The sequence below is a fragment of the Myxocyprinus asiaticus genome, chromosome 21 (genome assembly GCF_019703515.2).
Source record: "Myxocyprinus asiaticus isolate MX2 ecotype Aquarium Trade chromosome 21, UBuf_Myxa_2, whole genome shotgun sequence".
In the NCBI taxonomy this organism is placed as follows: Eukaryota; Metazoa; Chordata; class Actinopteri; order Cypriniformes; family Catostomidae; genus Myxocyprinus; species Myxocyprinus asiaticus.
In genome coordinates this window covers 20,105,668-20,113,954 of record NC_059364.1, presented here as the reverse complement: position 1 = coordinate 20,113,954, position 8,287 = coordinate 20,105,668, and the positions used below count along the sequence as shown (strand labels likewise).

General features: G+C 37.2%; 1 pseudogene; it reads left to right on the top strand.

The window, feature by feature from the left end:
- Positions 1–2,474: 2,474 nt before the first annotated feature.
- LOC127412225 (F-box/WD repeat-containing protein 4-like) overlaps positions 2,475–8,287 on the top strand; it is a 53,485-nt pseudogene continuing 47,672 nt past the window's right edge.

The following is an 8,287-nucleotide window of genomic DNA, read 5'->3' as shown; positions in this document are numbered from 1 at the left end:
CTGTCGCCATGCTTTGTAGAAACTCCTCCCCCTTCGGGTAGGACCTACCATGGGACCTCTCCAAATGACATATTTCCGACAAGACTCGGTAAGACCATGTGACGTATTCCACTCAAAATACCCCCCCTCTTTTTGGGCGGGGTGTGGTCTCCGCGGTGTCTTCCCCTTGGGAGGGACACCCCCCGACGCAGGCACTTATGGCTCCCAGCCGGTTAACAAATTCCACTCTTTTTGGGGAGAAAAGAGAGGAAAACAGGCCTCGGCTGGGCTAGCCTGTCCCTATTGTTGGGCAGTTGACTTGTTCCTGAAGGACCGTTCGACGCTCATAAGAGCGTTGGGGGAGGTTACGTGACGTCCTGGTGTGCTGGCTACTAGGCACACAGCGGTGTGCCCGTCTCGCACTGCCAGTTCATGTAACACAGTTCAGCTAGTTGTGGTGTTTTGTATAGGGACCCCTAGTGTCACTACATCGACACAACGTCGAGTGAGTGACAAATAGGTAACATCATGGTTACTTTCATTTTATTTTATTTTATTTTATTATTTTACCATCAGGGAACGGAGGTTACGAAAGTAACAAGATGTTTTTGTTTTATCAGATCAGAGGAAATTTCTCCAAAAAGATTTTTGTCCCCATGTGCACTTGCAAACTGTAGTCTGGCTTTTTTATGGCAGTTTTGGAGCACTGGCTTCTTCCTTGCTGAGCAGCCTTTCAGGTTATGTCGATATAGTACTCGTTTTACTGTGGATATAGATACTTGTCTACCTGTTTCCTCCAGCATCTTCACAAGGTCCTTTGCTGTTGTTCTGGGATTGATTTGCACTTTTCGCACCAAACAACGTTCATCTCTAGGAGACAGAATGGGTCTCCTTCCTGAGCAGTGTGATGGCTGCGTGGTCCCATGGTGTTTACACTTGCATACTATTGTTTGTACATATGAACGTGGTACCTTCAGGCATTTGGAAATTGCTCACAAGGATTAACCAGACTTGTGGAGGTCCACAATTGTTTTCTGAGGTCTTGGCTAATTTCTTTAGATTTTTCTATGATGTTAAGCAAAGAGGCACTGAGTTTGAAGGTAGGCCTTAAAATACATCCACAGGTACACCTCCAATTCAGTACACCTCCTATCAGAAGCTAATTGAGTAATTGTCTAAAGGCTCGACATCATTTTCTGGAATTTTCCAAGCTGCTTAAAGGCACAGTTAACAATGTATGTAAACTTTTGACCCACTGGAATTGTGATATAGTCAATTAAACGTGAAACAATCTATCTGTAAACAATTGTTGGAAAAATTACTTGTGTCATGCACAAAGTAGATGTCCTAAACAACTTGCCAAAACTATAGTTTGCTAATATTAAATCTTAGGAGTGGTTAAAAAATTTGTTTTAATGACTTCAACCTAAGTGTATGTAAACTTCTGACTTCAACTGTATACAGTATATACAGTATATACACATGCAATGTAATATTTGCAATTTCAAGACAACATATATGTTGATGGAACAGATGAATTTGGACATTTTTAAAAAGCAAAAATGTGACCAATATGATGAAAAAATAATAATAAAATATAATTTGTAAAAAAAAATTTTTTCATAATGTACCTAGATAGAAAGTCCTGTGTATAATGAACAGCGTTAGCTGAGAGTTCATAATTTTCATATTTAAGCAAAATGGACATTATAAATAAAATATACTCATATGAATCTATATTAAATTGAATCTAAATTGGAATCAAAAACTTGTGAATCTAAATCGAATCAAATCGGGTATCAATATCCTGCCCTTAATAATTAATTGAAAATAAGTCACTGTAATCTGATTACTACAATTTAAAATGTAATGCATTACACTATTTTCTGACTAAAAAGTGATTAGATCACAGCAACTAATTATTTTGTAATCAGATTACACCAAATAAATTTTTCCTATTATACATATTATACGTTTCTGTATATTATTCATTTGTCTTATTGCGGAGGTTTATACAATAATTAATATTAAATAACAGAGTTTTTATTCTGTAATGGTCCATACTGTGTTATGGTGTGATGACTAAAATCTGATACCATCATCCTCCTCATTGACAAAAACCATCTCCATCATGCACAACAACAACAACAACAACAACAACAAATAAATGTTTCTTCATTTACTGATCATACATATAGCCCAAGTTAAAACTACCACAGAAAATAAGAGCAAAGTCGTAAGCACACTGGCTCTTGTATGGCAATCAACTGTGAGTAAAGATCAGCGTGCGTAGGTCACGTGACTCATGTGACTCATGTGTTTGTGATGGCTTCCTGCGCTTACAGTGTCTACACGCTTTGACAAAAACATGGGCTTCTGCATATTCCTGCGTAACACAGACGAACGTCTTCTTAATATATATCTTCATATAAGTCGCGGTAGACGCAGTGTGACAAAGAAAGCAGAAGAGGTGCCAGTCTGGAGAAAGAGCTGCCATGTTTCTATTTCATTTACCCGAGGATGTGCTCTTCCTCGTCCTGTCCTACCTGGATCACACATCGCTCTGTTGCCTCTCTCAAACGTGCAGGAGAAGCTACCAGCTGAACTCTAGTGACGTTGTGTGGAGAAGAATATCTAAAAAGATTATCAGTTGACACGACAAGCAGTGTTGGGGAGTAACGGAATACATGTAACGGGATTACGTATTTAAAATACAAAATATAAGTAACTGTATTCCACTACAGTTACAATTTAAATCATTGGTATTTAGAATACAGTTACATTCAAAAAGTGTTTTGATTACTGGAGAGATTACTTTGCATTTTATTGTCATTTGTTTCATTTAATATTTAGTCCTTTCAGATGGAAAACATTTACACATATAAATGATGCGATTCAAAGTGCATTTGAACAGCGGTGAAACACTTTCTTATGATGTGTTACATTCATACAAGCAGACAGAGAAGTACGTTTGAAGTACGTTTGGAGGAGAAGAAATAGAAATAAACCCTGTGTAAATTGTCAGCTTTACGCTAAGCTAAAATGCTATTTCTAGCCATTTTACATGCACATGTTACCAGGCACGATCATATTTTTTATCAAGAAAATTCACGTTGGATCATAATTTCTTTTTTTCTAGTAAGACCATTGATATTAGGGCAAAAATCTTATTCTTGATAATAATTTTTGTATTGTTTTCCTGTAAAAATATCTAAAAATCCTTAAAACAAGATCAATTTGATTGATCTTGTTTTAGAAACAACACTGCATAAGATATTTAGGTTTTTCAGAGAATGTATTTTTAACATGTGTATTTTGTCTTACTGTACTGGCAGAGTTTTTATGGTCAAAACAAGTGAAAAAATCTACCAGTGCTGAAGAAGTAATCCAAAGTATTTAGAATACATTACTGACCTTGAGTAATCTAACGGAATATGTTACAAATTACATTTTACAGCATGTATTCTGTAATCTGTAGTGGAATACATTTCAAAAGTAACCCTCCCAACCTTGACGACAAGGAATAGACATGTAAGAATTTACACAACACTGGCGGTGCCGCTAACTAGTAGGTCTCGGCCTAGGCATTGAAAAACCCAGCTACTTTGACTGCGTAGAGCAACATGCACTCATAGAAGCAGTGATGTAATAAGAAAACAATGTAGCTTGCGATTCACTGAAGTATTTACTCTGACAGTGATATGGGTCTTGTTTGCATGCACAACCTGCACGTGAGAGGGAAGTATTACAAAGTTTAGAGAGCAAATGTTAAATAGTACCGATGCATAGATAAATAAGAAGTTTGATTGTAATCAACCTGATTTTTTTTTTAAATAGTTTTTTTGTTTTGTTTTTGTTTGGATGATGGTTTTCTTATTTTAGATTTGAGCAGTCTCAATCAGAATAACCCTGCTGACAAGACCAGTTTAACCAGCATGCAATTCCCATGATGGTCTAAACTGGTTGATGCTGGTCAGTGCTAATTTGGACTAGCATATGTCACAAGCAAAACTGAGCTGGTCAAGCTGGCCTACCAGTGAAGTTTTTCTGGTAATGCAGGTTAGCCAAGGAAGTCTTGCTGGCTAAAAGCCTTCTTAAAAAAGTACCACACCAGCATCTTGTGTTGTAGCCAGCATTCAAATCACAACATATGCTAGTCACCGCCAGTAGGGAAAAGAAGGCCCTGTTATTAAGTCCTGAAATATTTGACATTTATACTCATTTACAACGGCAAAAATGGTTCATATATTTCATTAAGATTCCATTAAGTCACCTCGTCTTTTAGTCACACCTGGCACACAAACTATCAAGTTGATGGCTTTGTGTATTTCAAATGCTTAATATTAAAATTTTATACACTTTATGCACTTTTATACACTTTACAAATTTAAGACTTACTGTATAAACAATCAGCATGTCACTTCAGTGTCCTCTCGGGCTGTTTCTTAGAGAGAATTTAAATGCATATATTTCTCCTAGTTTTGCCAATTATTTAAAATTAACCCAAAATGTACACGGTACAATAATGTCAACCCGCAACCCCCGATCATTCATCACCAATTATTTCAGGTGTCCCACCATTCCTCTTAAGGACAGAGTGAGGGTGTCCCACAACTGGATACATGGAGTTTATCATAAAGAAATCCTTTTAAAGTGGAAAATTAAGTGAGTTCCATGTTATTTTATATTTTTTAAACCTTTGTGCACCCTGGTCAAATAAGATGTGCACTTAATTTAATTAAGCTGCATCAAACTTGAATGCAAAAACAACCTGAATCGTATAGAGGATAACTAGCCATATACAGATACAGAAATGCTCTTGTGCAAGCTAGTGGACTAAAACTAGTCGAAATGTGACCCACCCCTGTCCTTCGAAAAGGAGAAGGGAAAAGAAGAATTTAAAAGTAAATAGATGACATACTTTCATTGTCCAACCCCAACATACATATTTTCAGAAATGTATCCTCTGGCTTAGGGAGTGTCGTTGACCTTGCCAATATGAACAAGGCATTATTGTGTGTGTGTTTTATTAGCCCCCACGTCACCTTAAGCCCCAAGATACAGAGTGAATTACGGAAAAAACGTGTAGGAGTAATTTCCATTCCTTGATTGTTCGCCCACAGGTTGTTGCCATGGATACAGCTGGACTGTGATGTGCTCTATATCTCTCAGGCAGCAAACATCAGTGTGTACCATCTGAGAGCTGAAGGGGGAAAGTTGCAGAACAATTGTGTGGCCCTGTTCACAGGACACCAAGAAGATGTGTGCAGATTCACTCTGACAGACACACACCTTATCAGTGCAGGAGGGTAAATCCATGTTCTCTGTTTACAGTTCTTCAGCATCATCATCATTTCAGCAATTGTCTAAATTGATGTGATTACAAAGCAAGAAATCTTTTAACAAGAAACTGATGTGATTTCCACTGAATTCTATAGTGTAGATTTCAAATCTACATAAGATTTTTAAACATAGAATCAATAGCAACATAGCCTATGCAATGAAGGTTTAGTTTGGTGTCTAGATCCAAAAATAAGTTCCCTTTAGAGAGTCTAGCAACAGCCAGTATTCTTTGGTTAAAAAGTAAAACAGTAATGTGCTAGTTTTTCCTCCTCTTTGATATTGTGCCACTTGTTAACCTATTTCCTAAATTTAAACATTTGTTACACATTAACTACAGTAGTTCAGCCATTTAGTGAGACCACACTTTGTGGCTAGATTGTTTGGGATAGTTTGCAATTAAAAACACATCATCCTGAATAATAGAGGAGCTTTATTATATTTAATTAATGCTCATTTCCTGTAATGCTGCTTAAACTAATGATATTTCAACATTATGCTGTATTCCTACGAATCATCACTATATATTTTTTTTTTAGCGATGGTAAAATAATTGTTCATGACAGAGGAAGCGATTACTCTGTTGAGTGCTACGCTCACAATCTAGAGGTGAACTGCATTGACTCTAAAGGAGTCAGTGGTTCCAGAGACAAGACTGCAAATGTGAGAGCTGTTCAGGCATTGTTTATCTGTTGGGATAGTTCACCCAAAAATGAAAATTCTGACATAATTTACTAATGTTGTTCCAAACCCGTATGCTTTCTCTCTTCTGTGGAACAAAGAAAGTCATATGGGTTTGAAACAACATGAGGGTGAGTAAAAGCTGACAGGTTTTTCATTTTTCTGTGAACTATCCCTTTAAGTATAAATGGTAGACGAGTCTAGGTTGACTTTCTCCATTGCTATATTTCATTGGCCTCTTTCCACTGCGTGGTATTCGGTTGATTTTGAAGGTCACTTTATAGAGAAGCATTTAGGAACAGTGGACAGTTAATATTCAATAGTGGGAAATAAATCTTTGAGTGATCACTCTCTGCTCCTTAAGTTATTACCTCTCATTTTGGACCCTGTCCAATTCAATCACAGTAACTCAATGTAAATTATATTTATATTCAAGCATGCCTTTACACGGCCATCAATGAAATCTGCTATGTCGAGCTTCTGTTTGGCAGTTCTGTTTGGTATGATGTCATATTTTGCACGGGGCTGTAGTGTACGACCCCATTATTAGATGCATGCAATGATGCACGCTTTAATTTGTGAAAAGCCTTGGAAAGACATCAGGAATTCATACTTCCTGTAAAAGCAATACAAAATTGGTCTGCTGCACTATAAACATTTGAGTTTCCATACTGATATTGTTGTGCAATGCGAAATAGTTTAACATTTCATTGTAGATTTGGACTCTGACTCCAGATTGATTCGTACAGTTCTTGCATACAATTCCCACGTTTGACAGAGTGTGGTCAGTGGCCATCAGTCCGTCTCTATGGTAAGTCGGTTCTCTTATTAGCAGAATGACTTATCCTCAAGAGTTTACTTGTCTGGTTTTTGTGGTTAAGAGTCTTAGTAATGCTTACAATATAGTCTACCAAAGACCTTGGTGTTTGTCAAAAAACTGTAAGTAATTCGGCCGGGAATTTTCTCGTGGGAAGTGGGAGAAAAACACAGACATTTTGGATTTGGATGGCAATAAAATCACTGACTGCCCCCTGTAAATGCTGCCATTACCTCACGTCCCCATGTCAAATAATTGCCGTCCAAATGGGGCTTTAGAGGACCAGAACTACCTCTTGTATAGTATTGCAAAAAGTACTAAACATAAAAAAAGAATGTTACTGTAAGTAGTTACTTTAAAAGCATCTGATCATGTCAAATATCTCCATCATCACCAAGAGTGCACATCCTGTATTTTTAATATTCTGTTACCTCTGTATATGGTTGTGTGCAAATACATTGCCCACTCTACTATATCCATGATGCTTTTCTAGTTGCAGTCCATCTCACTTGATTCTGTTGCATACTTCATACTCACTGGCTTTCCCTATTCTTTTGACCATATGAATCATCAGCAGACCTGAACATCAACTTTTGCTTTCATCAAGGAGAATTTGAGATCTTTCAAATAAAGAATGTATCAATGAGTGTTAAAGCGGGGAGTGGGGGTGGTGGCATCATTACGACCCAAAGCAGGTGGCCAGATCCTTTTTTAATACATACACTTCAATTTATTGCCACACCATTGCTTTGAAGTCAATTAGTTCACACCTCTGAAATGCAGATGGAGAAGAATGTGTTCCCAGACCCTCCAGCATACCTAAAATAATTTATGCAGAGCTACGCGCCCACTAGAAGCCTGCGGTCGGCTAAGGAACGTCGCCTTGTTGTACCAACACAAAGAGGCATCAAAACACTTTCCCGGACTTTCAGCTTCATCATACCACTTTGGTGGAACGACCTTCCCAACTCCATCCGTGAAGCTGACTCACTCTCTGTCTTCAAAAAACGACTAAAAACACATCTTTTCCATGAGCACTTAACCAGTCATTAAAAAAAATAAAATAAAATTCCTGTTGCACTTTATTCTGTTTTGAATACTATTCTGATGCTAGTGAAACATTGTAATATGGCACTTTTCATACCACTGTCTCCTTAAGATGATTTGCTTATGTTTACCTCTTTTATAAGTCGCTTTGTATAAAAGCATCTGCCAAATGAATAAATGTAAATGTAAATGTAAAGGCTTAGAAAGCAGAATTGTGCCCCCTCATGGTATGGAACAAGAGCCTTTTTTAGGTCTTCTTAACATTTATACATGTCGCTGAATTTTGCTGAACACTGTTTTATTGGTGTCACTTTTAACTTAAAAATGTATTTGAAAACCGTCCAATTAATAGATCGTTACACACTTTTTAGTCATATTTATTCTTAGTCAACTCATGCATCTTGATCGATCAGATTGCTGTCT